Source organism: Pteropus alecto, unplaced genomic scaffold (genome assembly GCF_000325575.1).
Source record: "Pteropus alecto unplaced genomic scaffold, ASM32557v1 scaffold68, whole genome shotgun sequence".
In the NCBI taxonomy this organism is placed as follows: domain Eukaryota; kingdom Metazoa; phylum Chordata; class Mammalia; order Chiroptera; family Pteropodidae; genus Pteropus; species Pteropus alecto.
The window spans coordinates 9146420-9158846 of record NW_006441386.1 but is presented as its reverse complement, the minus strand read 5'-3'; the positions used below and the strand labels follow the sequence as shown (position 1 = coordinate 9158846).

At 42.7% G+C, this 12427-nt stretch overlaps 1 pseudogene; it reads left to right on the top strand.

Moving 5' to 3' along the window:
- The first annotated feature begins 10969 nt into the window (after nucleotides 1-10969).
- On the top strand, nucleotides 10970-11888 carry LOC107196152 (annotated as a pseudogene).
- Nucleotides 11889-12427: the final 539 nt, after the last annotated feature.

Below are 12427 nucleotides of genomic sequence, written 5' to 3'. Positions count from 1 at the left end.
CCCTTCTCTCCTGGCAGCTCAGCAACATGCAATTCAAGGTTTCCACATGAGGTCAACCAACCAGAGCACCTCTCAGCCTCTGAGGGTGACTCCATCCACATCCCCTTCTCCTTCTGTTATCCCTGGCAGTTAGCCAGGGATCCCAAAGTGAACATACTTTGGAGATGGAAAAATTTTCATGGGGAGTTCATCTACAACTTGAGCAAGCATTTCATCCATAAGGATTTTGAAAACCGAATCTCCCTGAACTGGAATATGGGCTGGAGGAATGGCTCCCTCCAGATCTCTAAGCTGCGGAGGGAGGACGAGTGTACGTACTTCTGCCGAGTCCAGCTGACAACACAGGAACATAGAAGGGAAGTGTGGCAGTCTATCGAAGGGACCAAACTCACCATCACTCGCGGTGAGTCCAGTTGCAACGCCTGAGGTTTTTGAAGGCCACTGGTGCCCTCGTCGCCCAGGCCTGGCCCAGGGCCCCCTCTTCCTGACTCTTCTCTCAAACTCCTCTCCCTGCCCCCCTCAACTCCTCCCCAGGCCTCTGCTAGCTTTACCCTTTTCGCCTTAATCTTCCCCAAACCTGAGCTGTTTTCCTTGCCCATCCTTGTCACTATCCCCTCCAGACCCAGCCTCCATCCCCATCTCCAGGCCTCAGCACCTTCTGAGCACCCCAATTACTCTCCATTCTTGCTCCAGGCTGAGGCTCCAGCCCTGCCCTCTGCCCTTGCTCCATATTCTCAAAGTGGACTTGACTTTTTTGGAATGTAGCTTGCCTTCCCTTTATCATGTGTTCATGTGTGGAGCCCCAGCTACTCCCATATCTACGTATCCCCACAGCCATGAGCAGAACCTAGCACACACAGTAGGTGCCCAACAACAGCCTGAGGAGCCTCCAGTCCCCTGGTAACATCCCATCACCTGTCATCCCCCCAATCTTCCCATTTCCCTTTCCCACTCTGCTCCCCAGAACATGGCCCTCAATGCTCCCTGCCCTCATCTCATCCTTTCCTTCTCTTTTCCTATCTCCCTCTTCCTGTCTCCATCCTCTTTACCCTCCTAGCCTCTTGCTGACCACCCAGTTCCCTCCTCTCCCACAGAGCCCCTATGCTGTCCTCCTCCTCCACTTTGATCTTGTTCCCCTGTCCTGGTCATTGGAGGCCCCTCTGCAGCAGCAATGCAGCAGCTCCCACTCGCCGTGCACTTTGTCCTGGCTGAAACCTTGGTATATCTCGCCCTGGTTTACCTGCACCATGACCCCGCAATAACGGCAGGCACTGCTATCATCTTCCTGTCACAGATGGGGAAATGGAGGCTCGCAGAACCTAAGTGCCGGCCCAAAGTCATCACTCATACTGCAGGCAGAATTTGAACCCAGTTTTTAACACCAGAGCTTCCTCTCTTAACCATGAGCCAATCAACCTCACCTCCTGACTTGATCTTCTTCTTGTCTCGACCTATTTTTAACCTAATAATAGAATGTGTTGCATTAATAGATCTTCCTATACTACTCAGTGTGCGCAGGAACTTGACCCTGGGTTCTTCTGTCTCCAAAAGAATGGGGGAAGGGCTCTCTCCCAGGCACAGGCAACAACGGGGTGCATTGTCTGTTAAATTTTTTTAGAAAACTAACAATTAAATAAGTTGATTTGCTTCTCATAATCACTTGCACTGGCAAGTCTACACTATGTCAATGACAAATTACTGCTCCCAGCTGGAGATGACACTCTCCATGTTCCATCTTGACCACTGAGCTGATTTTAAAGCAATTAAAAAATGCCTCACAACCTGAATTAAGCAAGACAGCCTTGGATTTATATATTTCCTGCACCTCCTCCACATCTCCTTAAATGGCCACTTTTGAGAGATTTTGTTTTATTTAGAACCCTCTTCCTCTTTTCCTAATTCTTGCTTTTTTCATTTCTGTCACGTTTAGTGTATTTTCATCAATAAATTAACTTTTTCAGTTAATACAATTAATAGAATATTCATGCTCATGATTTTAAAAAACACAATAATACAGGAAAGTAATAATAAATGTTTTTAATTCAAGTACCACCATTTTTATATTCAGATGTTTTCTTTTGTAGCCAAATTTAAGAGCATTATCCTTATAATTTTTCTCTTTCCTTACTAAGCCCAAAATACCCTATACCACTGGGGTTTAAAATATTTTAATTTCTTCTAATTTTTGTATAATTTCTTTTCACAATAAAACTCTTTAATGTAGTGAGAATTTATTTTGACATATGGCATGAGGTAAAGAACTAAATTGATCTTTATGCCAAAAAACTAATCAATTGTCCCAATCCCATTTATTGACTCATTGAATATTTTTTCCCTCCATTGATTCATAGGCCTGTCTTTTAAGTTATTTTGTCGAATAGTATTCATTTCTTATCTCTTTGTTTCACCAGTTTTTTGTTTGTTTATTTTTGACAGGGTTAAATATTTTTAATGTTCTTTACATAGTCCTTCTTAGAATGCTAATCCACTACTTTTTTTCCAGTTTTATTGAGAAATAATTGACATACATCATTGTACAAGTTTAAGGCATATAGCATGATAATTTGATTTACATATATTATGAAATGATGACCACAATAGGTTCTGCTAATATACATCTTCTCATATAATTTTTAAAAAGAAGAAAGAAAGAAAAAATTTCTCCTTGTGAGAACTCTTAGGATCTACTCTCTTAACAACTTTCCTACATATCACACATCAGCATTAGCTATAGTCATCATGTGTACATTACATCCCTAGTATTTCTCTTATAACTGGAAGTTTGTACCTTTTGACCATCTTCCTCCAATTTTCCGTCCCCCAGCCTTCCATCTCTGAAAAAGAAAAGTCTGATCTCTCTTATTCAATAAGTTTGTTTTGGGGGTTATTTTTTTAGATGTCACATAAAAGTGAAATCATACAGTATTTGTCTTTCTCTGTCTGACTTATTTCATTTGGCATAATGCCTTCAAGTTCTATCTATGTTGTTGCAAATAGTAGGATTTCTTCATTTATTTTATATGTATATACACATACATATACATATATATATATATACATATACATATATATCTCACAACTTTTTTATCCATTCATCCATCAATGGACACTTAGGTTGTTTCCATGTCTTGGCTCTTGTAAATAATGCTGCTATGAACATAGGGGTGCAGTTACCTTTTCGAGTTAGTGTTTTCATTTCCATTGGATATATTCCCAGAAGTGGAATTGCTGGATCATATGGGAGTTCTATTTTTAACTTTTTGAGCATCCTCCATACTGGTTTCCACAGTGGCTACACCAGTTTCCACTCTCACCAACAGTACACAAGGATTCCCTTTTCTCCACATCCATTAAAGCATTAGTTATTTCTTGTCTTTTTGTTGATAGCCATTCAAACAATGTGAGGTGATATGTCACTGCGGTTTTTCTTTTTTTTTTTTTCACTTTTCAATAAGTCTTTAATTTTCAATTCAGGTGTAAGGAGATTTTATATATATGTATGTGTGTATACACACACACACACACAAACATTTATTCAAGTGATAGTTACTATTATCATATAGCTCATAAAATAGCATTTTGTGTTTATTGAGAGAAGATGCCATCATGATTAACAAAACATATCTCGTTGTGGTTTTAATTTGCATTTCTCTAATGACTAATGATATTGAGTATCTTTTTAGTACCTATTGTCCTTTTGTATATCTCCTTTGGAGAAATGTATGTTCATGTCCTTGGCCTGGTTTTAAATTTTTTTTTTTCTTTTGATATCGAGTTGTATGAGTTCTTTGTATATTTTGGATATTAATCCCTTATCAGATATATGTCTCTTGTCTTTTCTTATATCAATACCACATTTTTTATTTATTGTAAACATCATATTTTAGTGGCTGATAAAGCTATTTCCATCTCAATCACATTATTTCTTCTTTAATAACTTTATTATTGTTGCCTGCCTATGTTTTCACATAAATGTTAGAGTAAGTTAGCCAAGTTTTGAGAAAAACACTCACAAAGATTTTTAAAAATTTTTGTATTTTTATTTTTTCCAAGTACAGCCAATATACAATATTATCTTACTTTCAGGTGTACAACACAATGATTAGACATTTATATAACTTATGAAGTGATCGCTTCGATAAATCCAGTACTATCTGACAATATACATAGTTATTACGATACTACTGACTATATTCCCTATGCTATACTCTATATCCCCATGACTATTTTGTAGCTACCAATTTAATCCCCTCTCCTCTTTATCCATTCTCCCACACACAACCCAATCCAGCAACCATCAAAATTCTCTCTGCATCTATGAGCTTCTTCCTGTTTTATTTGTTTATCCTGTTCTCTAGATTCCATACATAAGTTTTTCTCTGACTTACTCACTCAACATAATACCCTCTAGATCCATCCATGTTATTACACATAGCAAAATTTCATTCTTTATTATGGCTAAGTAATATTCCATTGTATATATGTACCACTTCTTTATTCATTTATCCACTGATAAACACCAAGGCTGCCTCCATATCTTAGCAATTGTAAATAATGCTGCAATGAACATATGGATGCATATATCCCTTTGAAGTAGTGTTTTGGATTTCTTTGTGTAAATACCCAGAAGTAGGATTACTGGGTCCTTTTTTGTCTCTTGTTGTAGCCTTTGTTTTAAAGTCTATTTTGTCTTGTATAAGTATGACTAACCAAGCTTTTTTTTTAAATTTTATTTTCATGAAATATCTTTATCCATCCCTTTACTTTCAGTCTGTGTGTCTTTCAATGTGTGTGAGTCTTGTAGGCAACATATATAAGGGTTTGTTTTCTTATCCATTCAGCTACCTTATGTCTTTTGATTGGAGCATTTAATCTATTTACATTTAAAGTAGTTGTTAGACATACAGTTATTGCCATTTTATTATTCATATATTTTATTCTTTTTCTTTTTCTCCTTAAAGAAGTCTCTTTAGCATTTCTTGTAATAATAGTTTGGTGGTGATGGATTCCTTTAGCTTTTTCTTGTCTAGGAAGCTCTTTATCTGTCCTTCGATTCTAAATGACAGCTTTGCTAGGTAGAGTAGGTCTTCGGTTATAGGTCCTGACTTTTCATAAGGTGTGTCCCTTATGTGGGTTGTGTGTGCCCTCCTGCTATAGTTGAGCCTTGGTTGCTGTTTGCACATCAGTGGGAGCAACTGACCTTCAGGCTGATTGGTATGAGGACTGGCCAGTGACTATAGTGAAGAACCTGTTATGCAGGGGATAACCCTACAGAGCAGGATTTGCTTTAGCAGGGCTCTAATGTTTTCCCAGTCTGCCCTTTGTGTTTGTCTTTTGTGGAGGTGGTTGGGTGGTACTCTGGTATGGTCTGAAGCTGGCCATCAGGCGTGTTGGTTCAGGGGCCTCTTGGAAGAGGCTCTGTTGCAGGCCAGGTTCAGCTGCTGCCTATGCCCCACCCAGGGGGGCAGTGAGCTACAAAATGATCTGCAGATGGTCGTAACTTGTGCTGGGATGGGAGGTGCCTGGGAGAGGTTAAGCTATGAACTGAGGCTGGCTGCCACTAATGCCAGGCTTGGGGCTGCATAGCAAGAGGTACAGGGCATGCTGAGGCCAGATGCTGCTTGTTTGGAGTTGTGAATCTATGAGAGATTTTAAGAAAGTTCGAAGCTTGGGCCAAGACAGGCCATATGTATGGAAAAGCCACTGGAAGCAGCTTGGGTAGGCCCCAAAGTTTAGTGGGGCACGGTCTTAGGGAATCATGAGGGCAGGGCGAATGTCGTTAGCCAAGTTAATGGAAACTTAGATAAGGCACCCCCCTGAGTCTGCACATTGGGTACTGGCAAGGCTCAACAAAGGAACCATGGCTTCTGCCAGCACTTCTATGTGGAGAAAGCTGCCCTTCCAACCCTTGCCCTGAAGCCAGACAATTCAGTTCTTCCCTATATGTGTGAAGCATCTTTCATTCTGCTGCCCTAGAGCTGGATCTCAGAGCGAATAAGTCTGTCCTTGAGTAAGTTCCTATGCAGGCCCTTTACGAGGAGCCCTGGGACTCCAGTGTCTTTCGTCTCACTCAGCCACAATCTCCACTGGTTTTCACAGCCAGACGTTGTGGGAACTTCTTTTCCTGGAACTGGAACCCCGGACTGGGGAGTCCAGTGTAGGGCTGGGACCCCTCATTTTTGTGGGGGAACCTTTACAGCTGAGATGTCCCTCCCAATTCTCAATCACCACATGCCTGTTTCACATCTCCACCCCTCCTACCAGTCTCAATGTGGATTCATCTGTTTATCCTTAGTTATAGCAGTTCTGTTCAGCTAGTCTTCAGGCAATTCTCAATGATGGTTGTTCTGTAGGTTAGTTACAATTTTGATGTGGTCATAAAAGGAGGCAAGCACAGCATTTACCTACTCCACCATCTTGACTGGAACTCCTCATGAGGTTTTTTAAAATCAGAATCACATTAATCTATAAAGCAATTGACAGAAACTGAAATCACTGTAATATACAATCTTCTCACCCAGGAACAAGTCCTATTTTTATATCCTTCAGCAAACCTCGTTAGTGTTCTTCCAAAGCTCATCTAAATGTCTTACAAGGTTTTTCCCTCTATGTTCTTTATTTTTATTATTGATGTGCAATATTATTTTTTAAACGTTTATTTTTTTAATTTTCATGTGAAAGTAATGCATAAATTCTGACCAAGATGGTGGCGGGTTATATGCACATGTTTACCTCCACTGCCTCCCAAAATTGACTAAAATAACAGCAAAGGGAATTTTTTTAAGACAAAAATCTTAAAAATATGTGAGCTGGTAAACAATTTGAGAAGCCGGAAACAGACTAATGTAACTGGCTTAGGAGACCAGAGGAGCTAAATCCTAAGCCAGCAGTGCAGAGATCCAGAAGCAAAGCAATTTGCACTGCAAAATCCCTTAAAGGTTCAAGAATGGCAACCCCAAGTACTCCTAAAAGTGGTAGTAAAAGGGGGTCTGAGAACTAGAGGACTAGTTGAAAATCCATTTCAAGGAGCAGGCAAACCATACTTTCATCCTCCACTCCGGCAAAAGACTAGAGTTTTGCTTTCCAGAAAGAATGAACCAGATACCGGGAAGGGGGAAGTACCTGGGGCGTAACTGGGGGTGAAGGTTCAGTCCTTAAAACTGTAGCTCTGGTGAAGTGATAAGACCTTAAACACCTCAACACCTCCCAGGACTCAGGCAGTCAGCCTGGTGTCCCCTGACCCCACCAATGACAGAAAATCAGGAGATTCTCCTCTGGGAAATATATGTGATGGACCCAAAAAACTAACAGACCACTCTACAGCCCACTAGCTGACAAGCACTTTCTCTCATGCCACACATAGCTTCCAATCAGTGTCGTTTTCTGCATGCTGGGAGCCAACAGGCAAGAAGATTGGGGTCTCAGCCTCACACCAAATCCCCCAGCACTGTCCACCATCTTGACTGGAACTCCTCATGAGGTTTTTTAAAATCAGAATCACATTAATCTATAAAGCAATTGACAGAAACTGAAATCACTGTAATATACAATCTTCTCACCCAGGAACAAGTCCTATTTTTATATCCTTCAGCAAACCTCGTTAGTGTTCTTCCAAAGCTCATCTAAATGTCTTACAAGGTTTTTCCCTCTATGTTCTTTATTTTTATTATTGATGTGCAATATTATTTTTTAAACGTTTATTTTTTTAATTTTCATGTGAAAGTAATGCATAAATTCTGACCAAGATGGTGGCGGGTTATATGCACATGTTTACCTCCACTGCCTCCCAAAATTGACTAAAATAACAGCAAAGGGAATTTTTTTAAGACAAAAATCTTAAAAATATGTGAGCTGGTAAACAATTTGAGAAGCCGGAAACAGACTAATGTAACTGGCTTAGGAGACCAGAGGAGCTAAATCCTAAGCCAGCAGTGCAGAGATCCAGAAGCAAAGCAATTTGCACTGCAAAATCCCTTAAAGGTTCAAGAATGGCAACCCCAAGTACTCCTAAAAGTGGTAGTAAAAGGGGGTCTGAGAACTAGAGGACTAGTTGAAAATCCATTTCAAGGAGCAGGCAAACCATACTTTCATCCTCCACTCCGGCAAAAGACTAGAGTTTTGCTTTCCAGAAAGAATGAACCAGATACCGGGAAGGGGGAAGTACCTGGGGCGTAACTGGGGGTGAAGGTTCAGTCCTTAAAACTGTAGCTCTGGTGAAGTGATAAGACCTTAAACACCTCAACACCTCCCAGGACTCAGGCAGTCAGCCTGGTGTCCCCTGACCCCACCAATGACAGAAAATCAGGAGATTCTCCTCTGGGAAATATATGTGATGGACCCAAAAAAGATCTAGAAATCTAACAGACCACTCTACAGCCCACTAGCTGACAAGCACTTTCTCTCATGCCACACATAGCTTCCAATCAGTGTCGTTTTCTGCATGCTGGGAGCCAACAGGCAAGAAGATTGGGGTCTCAGCCTCACACCAAATCCCCCAGCACTGAGGACTATACCCACTCCTCAACTGTGCCTGGGATGCCCAAGGGTAGAGATGCCATTTTAAAGTATGAATGATTAAACTAAACATTTAAGGAAAGCTTCTCCCATGAAATGCAGAGAGCAAAACATATGGGGGTGCTGGGGGTGGCAAGAGGTAGTGGTAAAAAATAAAAAAATTAAAAAAAAAATAACCTGAAAGAAACCAAAACAATGGAGGGAGAATAATACTGTCAAATAACTATCATTCTCAGAAAGTCACCTGTGCATGTGACAAAAAAGGATGCTTTACAAAGGAGCTTTCCAAACAATAAAGGAGCTCTTGGAAATTAGAGTTAAATAGCAAAGATGGAGAACTCAATAACAGGACTGACAGATAAAATCTGTGGAAATCTCTCAGAAGGTAGAAGAAAAGGTCAAAAATTTGGAAACTGTAGTAGGTTGAATAGAGGCCTCCCCAAAATAAGTCTACATCATAAACCCCAGAATCTGTGAATATTACCTTATATGGTGACAGATGCAATTCAATTAATGTAGAAACTATAAGAAAAAATAAGAACAAAGGAGGATTGTTCCACGAGGTCCAACCTCTGAATTATGAGAGTTCCAGAAACAGAGAATAGTGAGGCGGTGGGAAAGAAAACGTCAATGCAATTACTCTAGAAATTATCCAGAACAAAATTGCCTAGCAAAATGGGTGAAAATAAGACCTACCTCAGGGCACTGTAACATGAAATGACAGGGGGTAAAAGAAGATCCAACCAATTTCCAAGGAGGAAAGAAAGAGGTTACATATGGAGACTTGGGAATCAGAAGGGTTTTGGATGTCTCAATGGCAACACAAGAAGCTGGAAGACAATGGTTGAATGCCTTGAAATTCCAAGGGAAAATTATTTCATTCATTCATTTAACAAATTTTGATTGAATGCCTATCATGCGTCAGTGCCAATCTGGGCGCTGGGGAAACAGCAGTTTAAAAATATGCCCTCAGCACTGGAACTTATATTTGAGTGTGGGAAGAAGACCTCCCACCTTCCCCCCACCCCTGCCGCCCAAAAAGGAAACACATTAATTCTGTCTGTGTGTCAAGTGGTGGTAAAAAGAGAAAAGAAGGAAAATGAAGCGGAATCGGTAGGATAGAGGTTGCTAGGGGTACAATTTTATTGAGACGGAGCAAGGAAGGCCTCTGGGACACTAGTCAGAGTCTTGACAGGAAGTAGCCACTCAAACAGGGTAACTGAGAAGAGTTTTGATTAGGGCATGAGGTAGGAAAACCAATCAGGGATGATGAGACACCTGGGGCCTGCCTCTGGCCTCAGGAGCAAGGAGGGAAATAGGTAGTAGGCCCCAGGGAAGAGCAAGTTTAATGTGTCAACTTGACTGGTCTAAATGATGCCCAGATGACTGGTAAGACATTATTTTTAAGTGTGTCTGTGAAGGTGTTTATGGAAGAGATTAGAGGCGGCCAGCATTCAATCCCTTGTGGGCCCAAATAGAACAAAAAGTATATTACTTGAGCTGGAACATCCATCTTCTTCTGCCCTCGGACATCAGAGTTCCTGATTCTCAGGCCTTCGGGTTGCCACTGGTTTTCTTGGGCCCACTTCTTACAGACAGCAGATCATGAGACTTCTTAGCCTCCAGAATCACATGGGCCGATTCCTCATAATAAAGCTCTTTCTATATCTCTCTCTATATCCTATTGGTTCTGTTTCTTTGGAGAACCCGACTCGAAAAATACCCATTCGGGAGAGAGTAAAGGGCTATGCCCTGACCTCTCTCCCTCTGTCTCTTGCTGGTGACCTGCATTGGCCACTGAATGAGAACTAGGGGACTAGTGAATCTGTGCATGGAGTCCACCAAGACCAGCTTCCAAAGGCACAAAGCTGGTGGAGAATCCAGCAGAAAAATCCAGCCTAGGCACAGGAAGTGAAGGAGAGATCTAGAGAAAAATGTCCAGTCAAAAGGAAACAGCAAGGGCAAAGGCCATGAGGTGAGTCAAGCATAACTAAAGCAAATGAAGTTGAGGTGGCAGGAGGTGAGATCAGAACAAGCAGTGAGGCAGGTCCTGCGTGGCTTTGAAAGCCAGTGAAAGAACTTTGACTCAGTGCGATGGCAGCCAGTGAGGGTTTCCTGCAGAGGAGTGCAGTGATATGATTTACGTTGTAAAAGTGTCCTTCTGGCTGTTGGATGCTGCATAAGACTATACAGATAAGCAAGATCAAAAACAGGGACACCAGTGAGAGGTGATGTGGCTTGATTATGGTGTCAGCGATGGCAGATGAGAAGTGGTCAGACGCTGGTTATAGTCTGAAGACGGAGCATACATGATTTGCAGATGAATAGATGTTGGGGTGAGAAAGTGAGGAGAACCAAAGATAATTCTAAGGCCTTTGACCTGAGACTCTTGAAAGATGGAGTTGCCACGAGTGCGCCCACAGGGCCAACTGTGCTGTCCCATCCTGCCGCCGGCATGAACTCCACACAGTTCAATAAGGGGCCCTTGTAGAGGCTTTTGGCTGAGGTCATGGACCGGCTCCTGTCCAAATACGACCCTCAGAAGGAGGCAGAACTCCACGGCTGAATAGAGGGATTCACGGGCCTGTCTATCAGGCCCAAATTCCAGAAAGATGGGATTACCCTGTGCACACTCATGAATAAGCTGTAGCCAGGCTTGGTCCCCAAGATAAACTGCTCCATGCAGAGCTGGCACCAGCTAGAAAACCTCTCCGATTTCATCAAGGCCATGGTCAGCTACGACAGGAACCCCACAGACCTGTTTGAGGTCAACAACCTGTTTGAGAGTGGGAACATGACACAGATGCAGGTGTCTTTCCTGCCCTGGTGGGGAAGGCCAAGACAAAGGGGCTGTAGAGGGGCATGGACATTGGTATTAAGTACTCAGAGAGGCAAGAGTGGAACTTCGATGATGCCACAGTGAAGGCGGGCCAGTATGTCATCGGGCTCCAGATGGGCACCAATAAGTGTGCCAGCCAGTCTGGCATGATGGCGTACGGCAAGAGAAGGCATCTGTATGACCCGAAGAACCATTTCCTGCCACCCATGGACCACTCGACCATCAGCCTCCAAATGGGCACCAACAAGTGTGCCAGCCAGGTGGGCATGACACCTCCCAGGACCCAGCAGAACATCTATGAAACCAAGCTGAGGACCGACAAGTGTGACAACTCCTCCATGTCTCTGCAGATGGGCTACATGCAGGGTGCCAAACAGAGCAGCCAGGTCTTTGGCCTGGGTAGGCTGATATACGACCCCAAGTACTGCCCGCAAGGCCCAGCAGCAGATGGGGCTCCGGGGGCTGCCAGTGACTGCCCAAGCCCAGGAGCAGCCCAGAATAACCCTCTTACTACCATGAGGAGGCTAGCTACTGAGGCTCCTGTGTTGGGTATTTCCCCACATCATCATCCCATATGGGTTTTTGGGGTTTCTGTGTTTTCCTCTTGTTTTTCTATGTGTCCAAGTGTTTCCAGTTGAGGGTCTGTAGGGAACAGGTGAAGGCCAGATCCAGATGTGTGTGAGGTGGGGAGCCTTGGAAGGGCTAGTCCAGGCAGCAAATTTCCCAGCAGGCTTTGGGCTGAGCTAGCGGGGGGCAGGTAGGGGTGGGGGATGGAAAAGAAACTTGGGCAGCGGGGGACTAGCCCCAAATGACTTCCAATTGCTTCTGCCCCGCTTCCCTATTTTCTGCCAATCAGTTTGTTATTTCTGTACTCAGGAGTTTTAGGCAATTTTAACGAAACAAAAATTTTTTTTCAGAGAATTGGGGTGGAGATGGAGCAGCAGGGGTTCTGCGAAGGAAGTAGGTCTCTTGAGAGATGACCAGGCAACAGTCCTGAAATATTTTAGGCATCATGAGGAACTGGATTTCCCCAGGACCTCTCAGGGGCCCAGTGGGGAAACTGAGGCCCAGACA